The sequence below is a fragment of the Pongo abelii genome, chromosome 18 (assembly GCF_028885655.2).
Source record: "Pongo abelii isolate AG06213 chromosome 18, NHGRI_mPonAbe1-v2.0_pri, whole genome shotgun sequence".
Taxonomy (NCBI): domain Eukaryota; kingdom Metazoa; phylum Chordata; class Mammalia; order Primates; family Hominidae; genus Pongo; species Pongo abelii.
Window position 1 is genome coordinate 79,940,772 of NC_072003.2, and position 23,120 is coordinate 79,963,891.

The window sequence follows — 23,120 nt, forward strand, 5'->3', positions numbered from 1 at the left end:
GGACTTCACTCATCATCCATTGTTCATTTTTGTAAGGCTGCCCATATCTCAGTCAATAAACTCCCTGCCCTTGAACCATCTGAACCTCCATTTGGACCATCAGTTCCTTGCTGGGACTTTGACCAATACAGCCCTTGTCTCTGTCTTTCTATAACTCATTTAATTAATCAACTGGCCTAACCCACTCACTCTGGACATAAGGTCAAAACACATTCACCCAACACTTGCATGAACACACAGCATTATATCAGAGGACAGATATTTAAAAGCTGATATTTATATTCATAAAAATGTCTATTATCAGCCTTGCCCAGGCCCATTTTGAGAGCATATTTTAAGGATAAGAAGCTCTTTCCATGAGCAATCAGAGTTTATGTCTGGCCTTCTATCCATATGAGTAGATGAGCATCATTATAAGCCTGCTCTAGGGATTGCAATGTTCCCAAACATTGTTACACAGTCAACAGTTATAATGAGTAAGGCACTTATTGCTCGCCAGTAAGTGGCACTGTCCTTTTTGTTCTCTTCTGAGTCAATCTCTTTATTGTTTTCACTCCTTTGGTAGAGATTGTTTTAATATGTCCTATTTCTGAGCAAATTCTCTCAGCTCATCTTCAAAATTCTGAAATTCCACTTGTGTTCCCGCTGGACCATGTTTGTTTATAAGGTCACAAAAGGTTTCTTTAAGCTAAATCAAGCTGGGTAGCATTTCTGTGCCTGAAGTTTTCCATAAGCAATATCTGCAACAAGACAGAGTGGATTTTAAATCATTCGTAAGAGACTGAGCTCCATGTCCAGGCTGACCCTAAGGATATTTCTCGCCCATTTTTTTTTTTTATGTTGAATGACATAATGGATGTGAAAGTTCTTTGTGAACCATAAAGACCTTTCTAATGTAGGGGATTATGACGATGATCTCAGAGTTTGGGAACATCCTGTCTTCTCAGGTTTATTTTATTATCCATTTTCCAGGGGTCAACAGATTCTAAAGGAGAACAGGACTTTTTTCCAAGACCTCCTATTTCATTTGGGATGGAAGAGAATATAATTAATAACACAGTTATTCATTCAATTATTTATAAAATATTTATTGGATACTTTCTATGTGTCAAGCATTGAACCAGGGTGCTGGGGAAAAAAATGACATAAAAACACAATTCTTGTCCTTAAGGAGATTAACATTAATTTGGTTCTTACTCTGTGATAGGCACAGAGCTGAATACTTCACACACATTATCTCTATTAGTCTTCAGAACGACACTAACTTAATTACATTATCCACATTTTACAAATAACATGTAAAAACAAAAACAACCATGTCAATGATGAACATTTATTGAGTAGTGCTGACTGTGGGTCAGGTAGTGACCTAAATGCTTTATAAGCATCTCAATGAATCCTCAAAATATCCTTAAGAGGATTACATTATTCCTATTTCCCAACCAATAACTAACATTTATTGACCACTTAATGTTGGTAAGGCATGGCCCTAAGCACTTTACATGCATTATCTCATTTAATTTTTTAAGAACATCATGAAGGAGATACCACTATTATCCAAGTGCTTAGACTCTAAGTGCTTAAGGAACATGCCCAGGCTCATATAGCTGGAATTAGTAGAGTTGACACTGAAACTCAGTTCATTATAAAGCCCATAGCCTAAAGCATGCCACTAGACTGCCTCTCACGAACATATTTTATTCCCAGGATAACTGACTCTCAAAGGAAAAACAAACAAAAAGATGTCAAGGCACACATCACAGCCAACATTAAAGAGGGACTGTTGGGAAATAAATCTGAAAGCAGATACTGCCTTTATTCACTTTTCAGTCTTTTTGGATAGTTGGTGGCTTTGAGTTTTCAAATATAGACTGCAATTTTTCTTAATTTACTATGGGATTTGTACTGTTAATAAATACAGTCTAATAAATCACTACAAAGAAAAACAAGGCTTTAACCCTTAAATTTTCCTTAGCTCATTGCTGATACCAGTGTTTTCTAAGTAAACTGCCAAGCACTTTACGTATAACCATACACCTTCCAGGAAGTGATCTCTTGCCAACTAGAAGATTCTGATGAGTCTCACTGCTCCGCTCCCCAAATTTTATTTAAAGGTGGGGTCTCTATAAATTTCAATCACTTTTTCCCTACAGAAAAATGTATTGCTTCTAAAATGCAGCAATATGAGAATTTTTTTCACCATGATTATATTCTATACACAATGTTTAATAAATTCATTAAGTTAATGCTTAGTTGAGGTTGACATTAGATCTTTAAACACACACATCAAGTCTGAAAGCTCAATCAAAAGCTATTGGCATAGTGATGTGCTATAAACCCAAGACAATTAGAACTATTCTACATATAATATTTCAGTGTGGGGCCAGGAAGAAGAATGTTACCTTAAATTCCAGAACCTTCTAGAAGCTTCCACCTCTCCACATTTGGTCTTTTAGGCTGCTAATGATCCTGGTGTGGTATATTGGAAGGGGAAATGGACTTGGACTCAGAAAGTTTGGCTTCTACTCCCATGCACTAGTTGAGTTACATTGCACGAACCACCCTCCCACTCTGTACCCTACTTTTCATCTGTGAAATGAGGATAAACATTGTGTCCATATCACACAGTTGCTTGGAGCATCAAATTAGACAAATGTTAATTATTACTATTATAATATTTATTGGTTGTTTCCCATTTACCACATATGAGGATTATGTGCTTTAGGTAGTAATCCCATTAAACCATTAAAATAACTTCATGAGGCCAGGTGTGGTGGCTCATGCCTGTAATCCCAGCATTTTGGAGGGTGGAGATGGGTGGATCACCTGAGGTGAGGAGTTCGAGACCAGCCTGGCCAACATGGTGAAACCCTCTCTCTACTAAAAGAAGATAAAAAATAAAAAACAAAATAACTCCATGAGGTAGGAACTATTTTTCTCCTTACGGTACCCATAGGGGAAAGTGAAGTCAGGAAGTACACAGTAGTCACAACGGGACAGAGATGGGATTGTTAGAAAGATGCCAACAGACACAATTAGAAAAGGTGATGACTAAGATTAAAGAAATTTTCAGAGACTTCAACAAGGAAAGATCTAACACAGAATGCTGCAATAAAAGGTATGTCACCCAGATAATAATGCTCTCCATAGGACATACACCAATGGGTATTATCACCCGCCCCCGGCAGAATCTACATTCTGTTAAGTGCAACAAGCATAACTAGGACAAGGATGCAAAGTTTAAAGAGACACCAAAAAGCTTAATAATCAAGATGAACAACATTTAATGCTTTTTTTTTTTTTTTTTTTTTTTGAGACAGGGTCTCATTCTGTCACCCAGGCCAGAGTGCAGTGGCAATCACCACTCACAATACAACCTACCTCTGCCTCCTGGGCTTAAGCGATCCTCCCGGCTCAGCCTGCTAAGTAGCTGGGACTATAGGCGTGCACCAATGCACCCAGCTATTTTCTGTATTTGTTTTTTAGAGACAGGGTTTCACATGTTTCCCAGGATGTTAATGCAATATTTTTAAAGTAAAAATTACTGCAAAACATCCATGATGAACAAAATATCAAAAATTTAAATAAAGGAAGTTTCTGACCCTACACAGCACAGCTAATTTCAACACTGTTGATTAGTGGGTCTGATTTTTTTCTCAATAATTTTCCCTTTACCATTCAGTCAAATCAGTTTTAAGACCTCCTTGTACCTCCTCTCTCTATCTCCCCATCTCCTGTTTGACTCTTCATAGTACTCTAGTTTTAGGCTTGGCTGCCTGTCAGGTGCAAGTAACATGTGAAAAACAATTCAGGCACATTGTAGTGTTTACTGAGAATCTGCATAAGGCTAAGGTCAGCTTCCTAGTCCTGGAAATACTACACATACTGCAGGTCCAGAATAAAGGCTCTTTTGCTTTAATTCTGCCAGAAATAATATAGGATGCCCAGTTAAATTTGAATTTCAGATGAACAACAATTTTTTTGGTATGGGTATATCCCATGCAAAATTTTGGCATATTTATGCTAAAAAATTTAGCAAAAATAAATAAATTTTCTTGGCTGCAAAATGGAATAGAATAGGCCAGAACAATACAGAATAAAAAGGTCAGAAGTTCAAATGTAATGGGATGGCATAGAATAGAATGGCTAGTAATAAAATATAATTGCACAGAATGGCATAGAATGGGATGGAGGAGAAGAAAATGGAAAAGAGGGGAATGAAATAGAACAGATGCCTGACATCTAGTTTGTTTCAGTGCGTTGTCATTTCTTTATACTTGTGAAATTCACAGAGGATGGGTTTGAATAACTGCTCCCCAAGAACCATAGTAGCTCAGGCTGAGTTTTGCAGATCAAAATAGAGGAAGAGGCCCCTCAATCCTGAAGACCCTCTGTTCAGAATATCCAGCACTAGGAATCTTCTTTTATTTCCAGGTGGGAGAGGAGCTGGGAAATTCCACACTGTAGATGGTTCCCTTTTAAGTTATCTCTTCCTTGGATAACTCATGCTCAAGCCTCTTCCTAATGCTCGATATGAGACATCTACAGGACAAAGTGATTTTGAAGTAAAATCACATGCAGACTTTTGGCTTTGGCTAATCTGTCTATAAACTTCAGAAACACTATGTTGAAAGACTTGGATGTTGCAAAGGAAGCATGTAAATTTGACTCATAGTTGTCTAGTATCTTTGGAGGAGGCACAAACAGTTCCAAAGAACATGCTGCCGAGAGCTCCCCCGGGGTCAGCTTTACAGCCAGGATTGTCATCCTCCCATGAGGGACTTGATCCTGCATCACCACGACGTCCTTGGAGACCATGTCCTTAAATGGTAGTCTGTGAGCCTGGAAACCAAAAAGGGAGATGAAGCCCAAGCAGACCAGTCTATTTAAAGGTGCTGGTGGGAATAGGAAAGTCCCTGGTGGATTAAGAGAGTCAAAGAGTCTCCATGACAGGACCACAGACATCTCACCAACTCCCCTGGCCTTGAGTTTACCCTTCTCAAGACCCACAGAAAGTCCAAATTTATCAAAGGAGTATGCTAAGGACCAGATAAAACCCAGAGCCCAGAATTTCAGCTGATAGAATTTTGTTAATGTGATTATTACAGCACGTGTGTATTTTGTGTGTTCTGAAACATGTTGGCATGCGTTACTATGTGATACTCACAGTAAGTCTGTGAAAGAGGCTGGGAGAATCTGATTATTCCCATTTTTCAGATGAAGTTTCCTGTTTTTTGAGACAGGGTTTTACTCTGTTACCCAGGCTGGAGTGCAGTGGCATGATCTCAGCTCACTGTAGCCTCAACCTCCTGGGCTCAAGCAATCCTCCCACCTTAGCCTCCCAAGCAGCTGGGACTACAGGTGTGCACCACCACACCTGGCTAATTTTTTTGTATTTTTTGCAGATACAGGGTTTTACCACATTGCCCAGGCTAGTCTTGAACTCCTCAACTGAGCTCAAGTGATCCACCCACCTCAGCCTTCCAAAGTGCTGGGATAACAGGCATGAGCCATCATGCCCAGCCTTTCAGATGAAGTTTCTAATGTCCAGAGGGGTTTAATGTCTTGCCCATATCTATGCAGTTGGTAATTAGCAGGGCTGGGACCGTGTCTTGGATCTTCCAGCTGGATTGCTTGGGGACAGTGCGGTACCTCCTGCTACTTGTCTTGGACATCCTGGAAAATAGGCTTCTCTTCATGGGTTCACTCACCATTTGACTACCCAAGACCCCTCCTTCTCCTTGCTACAATGGCCAGAATTCCTCTCACACCAGCTGTTCTCAGCACAATGCCTCCCCTAAACATCCTTCTCCATGATATTAATGCACAGTGGTTTAAGGTGACAGGTCCAGGAGTCAGACTGCCTCCGTGTGAATCTTGGCCCTGCCAGTTATTATCTGTATTACATTCCATGAGTTACCTACCCTGTCTTATCTGTGTAACAGGGATGGCAGGACCTACCTCACAGAGTTGGTGTGAGGATTACGTCTCTAAGAATGGGACCAAACACAAATGAAATGCTTAATATTACCCTAGTCCTGAAGTCCTATGGACTTTCAATTCATCATGGATGATTTTGGAAGACTACTGACATATCAAAAAAGATTAACAATGTCTGTGAAGGAAAGAAGGAAATGCAGATGGTAAGAAAATTCCTTCAGAGGTACGTCCTCATTTTTTTTTTTTGTATATTTACTTCATTTTCCAGTAAGCCAGCAATGTTTCATAGTCATGCATTCAACATTTGAAAGACAGAGGGCAATGACCAAAAGCAAGATGTTCAGAATATCTTTGTAAGATATAAAACTCCAGGACTCTGCTACTTATTCTGTTATTCAGCTCAGTCTCCCAGCAGAACTCATGCTGGTAACCCTGATTCACACTAATATGTTGCTTTTAGTGAGCATTTTATATAAGCCAAGCTTGCTGCTAAGCATTTTACATCAATTTATGATTCAGATCACAACTCTATGGGACAGGGAGTTTTTGCCCCATTTTACAGATGGGAAAACTGAGACTCACAGAAGGGTCACATAATAGTATGTGGCAAGACAGAGTCCAAACCTACCTCTATCTAATGCCAAAAGCCTAGTGGTTAAGCACCACACCATGCATGTTACTCCATCTCTTCTCAAGAATAAGCTCAGCTAATTACTAAATCAATTATTTAATAAGCAAAAAGAGCCCCATTTTTAACCCGATATATGAAACAGATAATAATATAAAAAGGAACTTCTGTGGATAAACCAGGGGTTGGGCTCCACATTAGTTTACTGTTGTCTATAAAAAGTTGACACTAATTTAGCTGCTTAAACCAACACCCATTAACTAGCTCACAGTTCTGTAAGTCACAGTCCCAGGGGGACTTGGATAGAGTCTCTGCTTTGGGTCTCAAAAGCCAAAATCAAGTTGTTGGCCAGGCTGGGCACTTATCTGGAGACTCTGGAGAAGGGTCCCCTTCCACACTTATTCAGGCTGTAGGTAGAATTCAGTACCTTATGATTACAAGAATGGTGTCTCCATTTCCTTGCTGGCTGTCAGCATGTGGTCACTCTCTGCTCCTAGAAACCACCCACCTTCCTTCTCACGTGGCTTCCCCAAACTCCAAAGCAGCAATGGTGTGTCAAATCCTTCTCATGTTCCTAACGTCTCTGACTTCCTCTTCTGCTACCAGCCAAAGAAAACTCTCTGCTTTCAAAGTGTTCCCCTTAGTGGGGCAGGATCATGTGCATAATGTTGGTATCTTATGGTCACCTGACTTGGGATTTGAATTACATCTGCAAATTCCCTTCACAGCACTAACTAGATCAGTGTTGGATCGAATAGACAGGGGATGGAAATCTTGGGTGGCTATCTTAGCATTTCTCTTTACCAAAGGACCCAAACTCCACATGCCTACCTGCCTGTAGCAGCCCCAAAAGTGCCCTAGAACACTCTAGAACACAGTTTAATAAACCTGCTTTTTGTACTCTAAATCAGGGTTTCACAACCTCAACGCTACTGACGTTTGGGGTCAGATAGCTTTTTTTTTTTAAACCTTGAATATGTACAATTTTTATTTCTTAATTATACCTCAGTAAAGCTGAAAAAAATTAACAGGATAGAAAGGATAAACTCACAGTTCTATAATGATAGTTCTTTCATTATTAAGAATAATTATTCTCAATAATAATTCTGTTCTGTGCATTGTAGGATGTTTTGCAGCATCCCTGGCCTTGACCCACTAGACAACGAGCACTTCCAGTGGTAACAATCAAAAATGTCTCCAGATATTGCCAAATGTCCCCGGGAGGCAACATCACCACCAGTTGAAGACCACTGGTCTAGATTAAAATGCAGAGAAGCAGAGCATTTTGTTTCCTGAGACCTAGTGAACTAATTTGGGAGAAAAAGGCATAAATTTGTAAAAGTTTAAGTAACATTTCAGAATTTAAACCAAAGGCAAAGGTACAGAAACAGTGGTGACAGAAGCTGTGTGCTTGGCTGCTAAGCAAGTGCCATTTACAGATAATAGAAGAACTTCAGGAAATGGGAAGGTTGGTGTGTACTCCCATTAGAACAGTCCAGGAAAGTCTCATGAAGGAGGAAATGTCCAGAATTGTATTTTATTTTTATTTATTTATTTATTTATTTATTTATTTTGAGACGGAGTCTCGCTCTCACCCAGGCTGGAGTGCAGTGGCGCGATCTCGGCTCACTGCAACCTCCGCCTCCCTGGTTCATGCCATTCGCCTGCCTCAGCCTCCCGAGTAGCTGGGACTACAGGCACCTGCTACCATGCCCAGCTAATTTTTCTGTATTTTTAGTAGAGACGGGGTTTCACCATGTTAGCCAGGACGGTCTCGATCTCCTGACCTCGTGATCCGCCCGCCTCGGCCTCCCAAATTGCTGGGATTACAGGCGTGAGCCACCGCGCCCAGCCCAGAATTGTATTTTAAAATGAATAATGCCACTTCCAGGTTCATCCCAGAGGCCAAGAAGAGAAATATGAAAAAATGTCGTTGGTATTTTAGAAATACTGAAAGCTTGGAGACAACCTAGATGTACATGAACAGGGGAAAGGGTAAAGCAGTGGTGTATTAATGAGAGTTCATCAGAGAAATAGAACCAATAGAACCTATATATATTGTGTGTATATATGTATGCACAATATATATATGTGTGTGTGTGTATATATAGATATACATATATAGTATATATTTATATTTGTATACATACAATATGCATATATATATATATAGTGTGTGTGTGTGCATATAGGGTGGGAAGTATTTATTATAAGCAATTGGTTCATGCAATTATAGAGGCTGACAAGTCCCAAGATCTGCAGTTATCACACTAGAGAACCAGGAGAGCCAATGGTTTAGTTCCAGTCCCAGTCCTAAGGCCTAAGAACGAGGAGCTGATAGTGTATTTCCAGTCCAAACACCAGCAGGCTCAAAACCCAATGTTTCAGTTCAAGAGCCCAGGTTTCCATTCAAGCCAAAGGCAGGAAAACACTGATGTCCCAGCTTCATGCAGTCAGGCAGGAGGACATTTTCTCAGCTGTTTTGTTCTATTCAGGCCTTCAACTGATTGGATGAGGCCCACCCACATTGGGGCAACCTGCTTTACTCAGTCTATCAATGTAAATGTTAAACTCATCCAAAAACAGCCTCCCGGAAGCATCCAGAATAATGCTGACCAAATGTCAAACCCCGTGGCCCAATTAAGTTGACACATACAATTAACCATCACAAATGGATTCATTCACGCAGAGGAAGACCATGCAGCCATTTTTTAATGCAATAAATGCATATATTCTGATCCAGGAGAATGTCCACAATGTGTTATTTGTTTAAAACAAACGTCAATTTGCAGAAGAGTATGTATACTATGGTCCCACATGAATAAAAGAGAAAGTAAACTATATGAAACAACATAGACATATGCATTTTTAAAGAATGTGTGTATAAACACAGAAAAATTCTAGAAGGATACGCAGCAGACTCAGTGGTTTTCTATCCCCTCCTCCTCCCACACAGAGTACGGGGTATTTGTGCCTTACTGGAGACTTTCATTTTTTATGTAAATCACTGAAATGTGCTAAGTACTTGCTAAATGCTCAGCACCAGGCTAGCAAGCTACATGCACGCTGTCAATTAATATGCATCACAATCCCATAAAAATGCTTCCTCTGTCTTACAGGGGACACAGAACTAAGGCCTAGGGAGGGTCAATAACTGTCCCAAGTTCACTAGCTTAGGATACCACAGAGCCACTCCTCCATCCCAGGTCTGTCTGACCCACGACAGAGAAATGCTCATAATGTACTGTCTCTACAAAGAGACAGTTTTCATGTTAAAAATAAATATAATTATATATTTTATTCTTTAACATAGAATATATATGTATGTATATATGTTTATAGTTGATGTACCTATATTACCCCTATTTTTTTAAAGATACATTTTCTTTTTTTTTTTTCTTTTTTTTTTTTTTTGAGACAGAGTCTCATTCTGTCACCCAGGCTGGAGCACAGTGGCGTGATCTTGGCTCCCTGCAACTTCCGCCTCCTGAGCTCAAGCGATTCTCCTGCCCCAGCCTCCCGAGTAGCTGAGATTACAGGCATGCACCACCACGCCTGGCTTATTTTTGTATTTTTAGTAGAGATAGGGTTTCACCACATTGGCCAAGCTGGTCTCAAACTCCCATCCTCACTTGATCCACCCACCTCAGCCTCCCAAAGTGCTGGGATTACAGGCGTGAGCCACCGCGCCCAGCCAAAAGAATACATTTTCATACTTACTCCAAAACAATAAAAATAGATAAGATCTGGGAAAGGAGAAAGCAAAAGCAAATTAACTAGGGGGAAATTTTTTTTTAACTGTTTTATTTTGCGTCTCCCCAGAAGCAGAGCCTAAGTACAAGGACTTAGATGCATGCTTTGCTTGTTTGGGAGATGATCCAGAGAAGTAGGAAAAGCCAAGATAAGGAAACATACAGGCTCACTGCTGCAGACACCAGGGTTTGATTCTTCTGGGATCTCTGAGCAGTAGGTAAAGGAGGAAAAGATGGGTAGTTTTCCACTGGCTTCCATCCCCCCTTTATGGAGGGCTAGCCCCAGGGGGGTTAACTCCCCAGGAGAGAAAGCTTGAGGTGGGATTCTGTCATTTGAGGTGTGTCTCACCTGAAGTTGAAAGAGAATTAGATCAAGGAGATGCAAGACAAGGAGCCAAAGAACTCTGTTACATATACCACTTAAAAAATCACCTGAAGGATCACTTGAGCCCAGGAGCTCGAGGCTGCAGTGAGCCGTGATTGTGCCACTACACTCCAGCCTGGGCGACAGAGTGAGACCCTGTCTTAAAAGAAAAAGAAAAGAAAAAAAGGCAAAAGGAAATCACCTGAAAGGGGATCTACAGATCACTTTTGTTTTTCTAAGCAGTCTTTTTTCTAAGAAAAAAATACAGAAAGTAGCACAGAATATTCGCGTGAGCCAACCCTGACTGGTAACCCGTTGAAGTACATTTCCGAATGAACGCTGCCGGGAGAGAGGGGCACACAGTCAGCAGATAAGGTTGCAGGGGAATGAAGCCATAACACAGAGCACAGCTTTTTCCTTGTGGGGAGGTCTTTCAGATGCTGGTGATGAACCACACAAGCTCCACTGCTCTGAAGTCAGGCTCACAGAAAGGAACAAACGGCAGGGAGAGGTTTACATCAAATTGCATCTGAACTTTCAACTACGTTCCTCCTAACAGCTGCCTTGGGTAAGAATCCCGGCAAGTGCTTTTAAATTTTTATTCATGTGCAGACAGGAGAGGAGGTGAGGAAACAATTCTGAGATGAAGAACTCCAAATTATGAGAAGAATGCCAACTGTCAATAATCAAAATAATTCTTCTCTGCATAATCAACACCACATCGGCACAGCTGCTGACGAAGAAACAATAAACACCAAATAAAAATAAAAATTTCTCTCTCTTTTTTTCATGCTACCTTACAAGGAAAATCTGTACTGGAGCAACGCTTTGTGGAATAGTTCCTAAAACATGCAATCAACATTTTCTTGAAATTACAGCTGGCATCCTGTATCTAGCAAACTTCTTTCTTTCCACGTTCTTATTTATACCTTGTAGAGACAGCTTAAAACTCAATTGCTAGTGCCATGTGTTTAACAATTGATTGTGTACTGCCCAATGCCACACCTGACTTTAGAGCATTGAGATTAGATATGTACATGTGTGTCTCTGCTGTACGTGATTAGGATCATATGACACTGATCAGTTCCACAGGGTCATTAGGCAGGAGTCCTAAACTTGCTCTTTATTTCATAGGATGACATCAATCACAGTTTGAGGAGCAAGACAATCTCAGGTTTCTGAATTTAACTTCACAGGGTCCAGAGTCATTAGAGTGTAACATATTGGCTCTGGACTCAGACAACTGGGTTGGAATTACACACCACCATTCACTATCACGTGACTTCAGAATGTCACTTGACCTCTGGAGGTCTCAATGTATTCATCTGTAGAATGGGAATAAGAATACTCCCTCAGATGTTTGTTGTAGGAATTGTAAAGTAATTTGTGGAATATGTTCACACAAGGCATGGCTCACAGTGAGCACATGGCCAGAGTTAACTATTATAACTGCTCTGGGGTTGAGGAATAGTTCATCCCTCTGTCCTGAATTTCCTTCTATAACATAGTAATGGCCTACACTCCCTTTGACTTAGAAGGATTTCTACTTCTTCCCTATTTACTACAACTTGGCTATTCATTTGATTGTGAATTGCCCAAAGAACTATTAATGTCTGCATTCTGTAGGGGTTACAGGTAGTGGCGCAAGAGGTTAAGGGTGCCCTAGGGAAATGAGCACGAGTCTCCCACATCAAAGGGTGAAGATCCACCAGCTAGTTGATTTAGCTCCTTTTCGGAACATATTCCCTTCATGTGGGTGGCTATAGTGTTGTGCGGGTGGCGCTGAAACTTGGAGATGATAGAGAACTATTCCTTCAAGGAAGAGATTTTCTTGAACTTTTTGGCCTTGGTCAAAAATGAACCCTTGTGAGACTGGCCACCAAGGATCACATGGCAGAGGTGGTGCTATGTGTTTCTTCTTTCGGGGCACACAAAAAACTACATTTCCCAGATTCCCTTGGAGTTAGATTAGAACCATGTGGCCAATATGATGTGAGTAAGAGAGACACTTTTGAGGCTTGTCTTAAAAATATCTAAAAATATTTCATCATGTCTTTGATGACCTTTCTTGTTATTCAGCATTCTAGACAGAGGGAAGAGAAAACGAAAAGGTCTTGAGACAGAAACAAGGTGATGGGTTAGAAGCCTACCCAGAACTAAGCTTAAGGCCTCAAATATATATCTCAAAAAGGAGTGAGTTGAGAGAGGTGGGCAAGGGGTAATCCAGTTCATGAATTAATATGTAAATACTTTATTCATGGGACAGCACCTCAGCCTCTCATTCACAGCCCATTTGTTATTCTAACAAGTTTCATTATCTGGCTTCCAAATCCAGAACAAATTAGAGACAGGTAATTTGCTAATCTTTTTCTTTTCTGTTTTTTTTTTTTTTTTTTTTTGGAGACAGAGTCTTGCTCTGTCGACCAGGCTGGAATGTAGTGGCACCATGTCAGCTCACTGCAACCTCCACCTCCCAAGTTCAGCAATTCTCCTGCCTCAGTCTCCTGAGTAACTGGAATTACAGGCGCTCGCCACCACTCCCAGCTAATTTTGTATTTTTAGTAGAGAGGGGGTTCACCATGTTGGCCAGACTGGTCTCGAACTCCTGACCTCAAGTGATTCGCCTGCCTGAGCCTCCCAAAGGGCTGGGATTACAGGCATGAGCCACCACGCCCAGCTGAAGCAGCTAATCTGATGGGAGCACAGAACTGCTACAAGTAGACATACCCTCATCGATAAGATAAGGGTATTCTATCCCACCCACAAGCCCTCCACTTCTCATAGGTTTACAAGGCCATTCCCTTCAACTTTCCTCATACGACATGATATCAATTCCCTTTTCACTTTAGCTCTCTCCTTTAAACCTCCTCTCATTCTCTTAAATCCTCTCACATCAAAATTTAATGCAATGTTGCATGTGTGGCTCCGTCAACAATGATTGGAGCCTGTGTTTAAGAGGCAGCCACAAACTCTGTTCCAGGGACAGAAACGTAGAGTAACTGAATAAAGAAAGCAAGTACAAGACAACAAGAAATAGTGTGCCTTATGGTGAGTAAATGAAAAGAAAATGCCCAGCCAAAGCCATTCTTGCATCAATCACGAGAAGGGATCCAATATTCTGACCCAGAAGATTTGTGTAAGTCAGTTGAGACATGGCATTTTTGCCCAATATGAGTGAAAGAAAGAACGGATATTTCATATTTTAGGGAAAAATGTTTTCATCCCTGCTGTTGGACACAAACAAAGAAGCATGAGCCGCCATCTTGCCACTGGCCACCACCTTACAACCCTGAGGAGCAGGCCCCGCATTGAGAAAATCAGGATGGAAACGTGGAAGGCACCTGCATCCTTGATGACGCCACGAATCACTGAACCAACCAGTCCTAGAGCGTACCCTAACTTTAATTTCTGTATGAGAACAAATGTTTTCATTTTTTAAGACAGTTTCAGTTGGGACTTCTCATCTCACCCTCAGCAGCATCCTAGAAAACACAGAATTCCATTTTTAAGTGCTGTGATAACCAAATAAGACTTTCCCAGGAGCAAGACAGAACTCTTGGGTACTTGAAATGTGAGCTATACTGTAAGTGCAAAATACTCCCAGATTTTGAAAGACTTAGTGAAGAAAAAAAAAAATTAAGGATCTGATTAATACACTTTTTATGTCGATTATATCTTAAAACAATAATATTTTCTGTATGTTGTTTTAAATAAAATATATTCAAGTCAATTTGCCTATTTCTTATCTTTTTTAATTTGCTTACTAGAAAATTTAATATTACTTATGTATTCACATTGTATTTCTATTAGACAGCACTGATCCAGTTATTGTACTTCTTCCAATCAGCCTGAGGACATTAGATCTCTTAAAATTATTTACTAATACTTCATTTACTGTCCACAAGAGTCTCTGAACTCTTCTTAGCCTTTCTTATGCTTAATCATTCTCTCCATTCTGTTTTCTGCAGTTATTTTCTTAAGCTAAGAAAATTATGTTGATCCTAATAATAGCTTATGAGTCCATTGCTACAGGCCAATGGTTCACCAGAAGACATGCTGGAAATGTGTGGGGGCAGTTTGGGTTGTCACATAAGGGGAAGGGGACACTGTGGCATTTAGTGAGCAGGGGCTTGGATATTGCATAGTGGATAAGAGAACTGTCTCACTTCCCATTCCCACATGCCAATCCCTATACCTATGTATAAAACTGACCAGAAGCTGATTTCATTTTACTTATAAATATAGGTATTTTTTACATGGGGCTAATGTAAATGAATTCTCCAGGAAAGCGACTGCTTTGTAAATGAAGTGAAAAGTATACTTTGTTTTGCTCAGAACTTCAGAAGTTATTCATCATTTAGAAAAATCACACATTTACAACAGTGGCACTACTGGTATATGAATCACCAGAGTAGCTCAACTGCTTTGATCCACATTTGAGCTGCTCCACTAAGATAATTCTATGCATAGGTACTATTAGGTTAGTACAAAAGTAATTGCAGTTTTTACCATTAATAATACACCTGTTAAATTTTTATTTCAAACTGTCAAATATAAAGAAAAATTGTCAACAATATTCAGTTGAATATTGTTTTCTCTTAAATTCAAACTAATTCATTACATCAGAGGCAAGCATCTAAGTACAATCAGTTCTGATATAATATAATATATGCATTCCTACAAATCACTTCATTATGCAAAATCATGCAGCATAACATTCAAAAACTTCAATATTGACACATTTAAAGAAACAAATAAAAATGGTTGCACGGTTTTACAGATGTTAAATGGTTAAGAAATATATAAGTACTACAACGCACATGGTACTTTACCTTGAAAAAGACCGAAAGTTTGCTTGTGTACCTATGGGCCATGGAAACGTACAGCTTGTGAGTTACTGTGGAGAGTCACTCAGAAGCTGCACCTTTCTGTGGAAAGAAGAGTTGTCTGAATGAGAAGAAAGGGTGTAACACCAGCTGTAGATGGGTACGGCTCACCACATGCAAAAAACTAACGTTGCTGGAAGATGTTTGAGTTGTATGCAAGTGGACTCAGCTGGCTGCAGTTTCCTCTGTTTACCTCGTGTTTATCATGAAAGAAATCACGCATATGCAAACGGAAATGTTTATTTGTTCCTTCCTGTATCAGTCGTGCTATAATTAATCTGCATTTCCAAAACAAGTATTATGGCAGAACCAATCGTGTGTCATTATTTCCTAGTGTGATTTTATTTTTTAATGCCCTTTATTTCTCCTTTATACTACATTTAGGGCTTTATATTAAAGTTTGGAAATTACATGTCTAGGTGGCTGAGACATTCAGTTCACAATAATGAAAGTGGAACTTAAAAATATTTCATATAAAGAGGGTGTTGGGTCTAAAAGGGTTGAGAACCTCTGATCCAACCTACTGAGTAGTTGCTAAAGAATTCCATTTCTATGCATTTGTTACTCCTCTTTGGTACATGCAATCCATAGATTTAATAAATGTGTCTCTCACAGAGCCATTCAAATCACCAAAATGATTTTTTTTTCCAGGACAGGACTAAAGAAAGAATTCAGGTCTTGCCAGTAGAAATCGCCCTCTCATGCATCCATTAACCAGCCCCTAGACATTCACTCAATCACAAAACGACCTCATCTTTCATATCTGTCCATTTTGCCCAGAAGGTTAGCAAAAGAAACCCCGCCCAGGAACTTCCTGGGCTTAAGCCAGACCACGAAGCCAGACCATGCTGCTTGCCACGTTCACATAATCCTCTGGTCTAAAATTCTCACCAAATAGAGAAGCTCATGTCATTGAGCTTTTCTGGAAATGCCTAAGCCTGCTGATGTTCCTTTAGAAAATGGTGTCCTGAATGGAAACCGGTGTTCTGTGGTCTGCCCAGCACAGGAAATACCAACACATGAATATAACACCTATTTTTATTTTGGTTTTGGTTTTTATAAATGGAGACATTTTCAAAAGAAAAGAAAAAAAATTATTGGGCTGGAGCAACAGTTTCCAAATCCCATCACCTGGGTAGTATTTAAAAATACATAGAACCAGTCCCTACTCCAGATCCACTGAGGGAGAATTTCTGGAGTTAGATTCCAGCAAGTGACATTAAAAACAATTTTTGCAGGAGTTTCTGGTGTGCAGCAATCATGCTCGGAAGCAAACATCTCAATCATTATGTCCTTCAAGTAGATATTAATAACTAGTGAATGCTAATACACATGCCAACTACTGTGCTGGGGCTGGGGCTTCAAAACCATGGTTTTCTAACTTGTAAGAGATACACAGTCTAATACACAGTGTTGACTGCCATACAAGAGGCAAATATTATGATAAAGCAGGTATTTCCCAACCTTTTTTCATTATTACCACAAGAAGAGCCATTTTAGATATCTTTTCCCTAATCTCTACCGACCATGAAATTTTATATACTGTGTATCTGTTTATGTGTTATGTATATCTACATTTTATACATAAAAATAATCTTTTTGTCCCCCTCCCCAAATAACCAGTTCATGCCCCTTGGGGGCAATATTACCTGCATTGAGAATGCATGTGATAAAGGTATATGGAAAGGATAACGGGGCACAGTTAGTCAACTAACCGCCTGGGACAGTCAGGGAGGGCACATGAGGAAGTGACATTTGAACTAGGTTTTGTAGGATAAGTAAGAGTTTCCCATCTGAGAAAAGGGAGAGAAATGCGTTTAGGAGGAACAGCTCCCATGCGTGTTTGCTAAGTGTTTGCAAAGCATGGTGTGCTCTGAGACCTGTACATCCACAGAAGGAGTGAGGCATTTTAAAATACAGATATTAAAATAAAATTTTCATTAAAAAACTGATGCTTGGCCAGGCGCGGTGACTCACGCCTGTAATCCCAGCACTTTGGGAGGCCGAGGCGGGCAGATCACGAGCTCAGGAGATCAAGACCATCCTGGCTAACACGGTGAAACCCCGTCTCTACTAAAAATACAAAAACTTAGCCGGGCGTGGTGGAGGGCACCTGCAGCCTCAGCTACTCGGGAGGCTGAGGCAGGAGAATGGCGTGAACCCGGGAGGCGGAGCTTGTAGTGAGCCGAGATCACGCCACTGCACTCCAGCCTGGGCGACAGAGTGAGACTCCGTCTCAAAAAAAAAAAAAAAACTGAGTCTTATGAAGCATCAAATCCTGGAATCCTTTGCAGGTGGGGTGAGTACACAGGGAGCGGAAATTGTAAGAACATTGAGTTAGTAAAGACAGGTACTTGGTGCCTTTAACTTCAGCTTATGTCTCAGATGGAAAGGCTCCTGAGTAATAAATAATAGAGCATACTTTGTGCATAGTTCATTCACTATTCTTCCAGACACATTTCAAATACCATTCAAAGTAAGTTGTGAAAGCTCTGATTAATATACAACACAGAGCTCTCTCTATATACTCTCAAGGGTAAAAATCCTGCTGAAAAGTCAGTTCTTTTTAAAGCTGAGCATCTAACACCACCTTGTGAATGATAATAAATGGCAGGCTAAGCTGCAAGGTAGCCCAGCCCTCTGTCTGAGTCTGCATGTTTTATTTACACAAAAATGCATACCCGTTCTTTGGCCAAGAGACCATGATCGTCTTCCGGTGAGATAAGATTTCCTATGGGACTCCTGGTATTTCCCAATTCCAACTTGGTCAGAAATAGCAACCCAAACTCTCATGGGTTTGTTTTCCTTTTTTTTTTTTATTCTTCTTCTTCTTCTTGATAATTCCCATTCAAGCAACATTAGGAATGTACATGTATTTGCTCTTAAAATAATATTCCAGTTATCTTTCCTACAATCGGAGAAGTTTAGGATTTTTTAACAACTTCAAATCTTGCTATTGTTGTAAGAGAGAAAATCCATACACCACCATCTTCATCCCGCTAAGTATGGACATAGAAACTTAATATGAAAATGGAAATTCTTGAACTAAACATCTTGAGAAGGGTGGCACTTGGACATTCTAGAATGGAACATGGCAATACCAGTTTTAATACAAGAAGACATTCTTCCACAGGTGGTTCCTCTGAAACACAAGCAAGCTGCTTGCTTCTTGATGGTGGTGTATTTTTCCTATTCACAGAAGCCTATAATAGCATGATGAAGTAGAACTTGCTGGCAATTGGGGCATTTGTCTTACCATACTTTAAAAAACCACCAAAAAGCAGCCAACTGGGTGCTCTGAGAATCAAATCAGGCACTGTACGTGAATTCAATTCACAAAGGGTTTTGGACACTGGTCACTCTTCTAGGCCCTTCAGCACTTAAGCAAATGCCTTGTGTCGAGAGTCCTTCGCATGGTCTTTATCTGCAGTCACATCTTTTTCCCACTTTTTTATGGACTTCTTGAAGACAGAATCTGTGTCATCATCATCATATCTCCAGCAGTTACAAGAATGAGGCACCTTACAAGCATATCTTGAGAAAGTAGATAAATGAATGAATGAATACATGAAGAATAAACTAGAGGAAGTCAGGATATTGCCATAATACTATGAGAAGACTTGTCAATCAATAAGGCTATCTCCCGACCATGACAAGTAGCTAGGAGAGCCATTCATACCAAATGCTAAAACCACCAACAAAACCAGGAGAAAGGCAACCCTCCAGCACATCCCACTCAAAATAAAGTTCCCTATCTGCAAAAGGATTGTGTTGTCAACTTTCCATACTAAGAGTGGTCCCCCACATAGAGGGGAACAACACACACTGGGGCCTGTCAGAGGGTGGAGGTTGGGAGGAGGGAGAGAAGTAGGAAAAATAATTAATGGATATAAGGCTTATAACCCGGGTGATGAAATAATCTGTACAATCAACCTCCATGACACACATTTACCTACATAACCAACCTGCACATCCTGCACATGTACCCCTGAGCCTAAAATAGAAGTTAAGAAAAAAAATGACCCCCATATTTCCAGCAGTTGTTCTGAATTAAGAAGTCAGATGCCTGGTTTTCAAAATATTATATGCAACGATGCTTAATTGTGAGGATAGGTTCGATGCCAGCATCTCTGTCACCAGAAATGCGGGAAAAAATGTGGAGAAAAAAATGCAAAGAACACAAAGCCATTCTCAGCTCCACAATAACCTTAGTCAATGAGTCCGGTGAGTATAAGGTGAAAGCTAATTTTTTCTACTTGTAATGTGCATTTTATCCATTTAGTTGTTCAATATCTATGTTAGCCATTTGGGGTATTTAGTAGTATATTAGTCTGCTAATGCTGCTATAGCAGAATACCACAGATTGGGTAGCTTAAATAACAGATATTTATTTTCTCATAGTTCTGGACGCTAGAAGTTCAACATCCAGTTGCTGGCAAGTTAGTTTCTGGTGAGGCCTCTCTTCTCAGCCTGTAGATGGCCACCTACTCACTGCGTCCTCATATGGTGGAGGGAGACAGATCTCTAGTATCTCTCCCCCTTTTTATAAGGATGCCAGTCCTATTGGATTAAAGCCCCACCCATATGATCTCGTTTAACCTTTATTATTTCCTTAAAGGCTCTCTCTCCAAATCCAGTAACACTGGGGGTTTGAGCTTCAACGTATGGGTTCAGGGGTGGGGAGATAAATTCAGTCCATAACAAGCAAACAAACTAAATTTAATGCATATGTTTTTCATTCCTTCATCTGTGAATGTTTACCGAAGAACTACGGTATATCAGATGCTCACTAGGTGACAGAGACACAGCAGTGCCCAAGACAGCTATAGTCCTTTTCCAGCCTCATGGAGCTTTTCATCCACTTCTAGAGATAGGAATTAGCACGAAATTATACAATTAATTTCAAAAGTGATCATGAGGAGGAAGAATCAATAGTATTAGACAAATGCAACAAGCATAATTCAGAGCCTAAAACTTCATGTGGAAATCAGGATGCTTGGTAATGTGCAGGGCGCCACAACAAATACAAATTTATATTATGGGTGAAAAAAATGAAGAGAAAACCAGTACTCATGAAAGAAATACAATTGTGTCTGCCCTCTCCAATTCTAATAATTAGAATTCCATCCATTTCAGTGAGTACTGCTCAGCATTAGATGTATTTATTTCTTAATGGTCATTATGGGCCCAAAGATAATTATACAAGGATATTGCAGCATTGTTTGTGGAAGAAAGAGTAATAACCAAGTGTCCATCAAAGGGGAATTGGGTACATGCATAAAATACCTCTATACAGTATTCAAAAGAAGAGACTAGTGCTGTATATACTAATATGAAACTACATACTAAAAAAACTGTTGCGTTTAAAAAAATGAAGTGTAGCATGAAATGCAGAGTGTGCTTCCGTGTGTGAAATTTCAGGAGAGTCGTATAGATTCAAGTAGACTTGCACATACACAAACTACCTCTGGAAGAATATATGAAAGATGATGACAGCCAGCGGTTGTTGCCTCAAGAAGGGTAAGGGGGTGTCTGAAGGTCAGGAGTAGTAAAGAGACACAGTTTTATTACAGTTGGAAATGTATCATACCTTATTAGAGAAAACATGATCTCAAACAGCATATATGAAGAAAAGTTGTATTAACCAACAATAGAAGCTCATTTTGTAATCGGCCTCCATCTCCAATGTGTTTGCTTAACAGGATTCTCTAAATGTTTAGACATAAGGTAAATGGAATTAGATAGGTAGAAGGCGAGATTTAAGTATCATTGGGAGAAGTTGGAAGTTGGAGAGTTAAAAAGGTGAGGGGTGAGAGATTCCTATGACCAGCAAACAAGTTTGGAGGATGAAGTTTTGATTAGAAAAAGTAATTTTAGATGGCAAATAGATACATTGTTGGATAAAAAGTGATTCACATAATGAGACAATTATTCCCTTTTCAAGTCTTTTTTTTATGGCTCAGTTATGATCAAAGAAGAAGTCTCAGTGTGGTGAAAGTATGTCTTTAAGACCTCTGGACACTTTCCTGAAGTTAAAATTCAATAACACTGTTTTGATTTCATTGTTTCTTTTTACAAATACCCTTCTTGGGGCAAGTGACTCTAGCTTCCCACTTACGTATTTTTTCTAAAATAAATGTACTTAATTTTAATTTTTTAATGAGCCATTTTTAATGAAAATTTTAAGTAATATAAGAGGTGCAGGGAGATAGCAAAAATTATAAACATGAAACATGAATGACTAAAGTTTAGGAAGCAGTGGCTTGAGAAACAAATTCTTCTCAGCCTGGAGTGTGGGGAAGCTGCACAATTGTGTGGGTGTGATTGTTGTTGATCTTTAATTTCCATCGCACCAAAGAAGCAGTGAATAAAAATGAGAGAGCTTTTCTTTTTTTTAGGAAGCTGCAATTTCATTCTCATTGCCAGTGATATGTAATGAGAATATCGTTACTTTCCTAGAGTTGATTCTTTGGGTGACTAAGACTCCTTAGAACCAAGAATGCAGGCACAAACTCTGAAGGCCTAATTAAAACTATGATTCTTGCCCCGGTACATAACACTAACTCTTTTGTTAGCATCCCATGAGAAGAAACACCTCAACTCAAATCACATTTTCCTACCTTCTCCCTTGCCAATTCTGCCACTTTTTCATTAGCTAATCCCAATTAAAACACTTTGTTACTAACACCATAAATCTCTGCCACTCTCAATAAGCATAAATTATATGGCAAATAACTATATTCTATGTCTATCCAGAAAAATAACACCTCCCACCCCCCTCCTGTTTTTTGCCATCTTGGGACTCAGAGCTTCTAAGTCAACACTCATGCTTTTTAATTTGGGTCCCCTGCCCCCTCTAATTACTTACCTATAAAGCTACACTTTTTTAAGGAAGAAAATCATCACCAATGCCCTCCTCTAAACTTAATCATAAACTGCGCTTTTTCTTCCTGTTTGTGAACAATTTGAGGTAGTAGGAAAGGCTTGGTCGTTATATTTACAGCTAACTCTGCCGTTTATCAATGGAATGACCTGGAACAGCCACACTGGTTCACACCTGGGCCTGAATCATAAATGGAGGAGATCGACCTCACGGGATTTTGTTTCAAAATTAATTAAGACACATATAGACTGTGTTTAGCACAGTGCCTGGCACAAAATGTGGGCTCATATTGTGTAAAGCGAAGTGGTGATTTTGTTTGCTTCTCCCATAGTCAGCAATTGCTTAACCCAACATTTCATATGATAAACTAACAAAAAGAAACATACCTCATCCTGTGATTGATTTTCAAGTTCATTTATTCCTCATTTCTCTGTGGTTTAATTTAATTAAATTGAGCAGCCCATCAAATATTGATTTTAATAAAATCTTGATTAAGATTTGAGCAATTATCAAACACTCTTTTTCATACCATTCTTGCATTTCAATAGAACCAACCTCAAAAACCAATTTGCTTTTAAAATAAAGAAGTGATTTTATATATATTCTTCAGGCCATTTTCAGAAATAAAGAAAAAATGGCCTCCCATTGTTGTTATTAGCCGAGATAA

At 39.6% G+C, this 23,120-nt stretch overlaps 1 long non-coding RNA gene across 3 annotated transcripts in view; it reads right to left on the minus strand.

Annotated features, from left to right (window-relative positions):
• LOC129050847 (uncharacterized) overlaps positions 1 to 23,120 on the minus strand; it is a 388,007-nt gene that overhangs the window by 350,110 nt on the left and 14,777 nt on the right. Inside the window, exon 3 of one of the 3 annotated variants that reach the window (XR_008514700.2) lies at positions 15,024 to 19,104. The exons of the other annotated variants lie outside the window; for them this stretch is intronic. This is a non-coding gene — a long non-coding RNA (uncharacterized LOC129050847). Of the gene's footprint in view, positions 1 to 15,023; positions 19,105 to 23,120 lie in introns of those variants that run through there. 3 annotated transcript variants of the gene reach the window in all.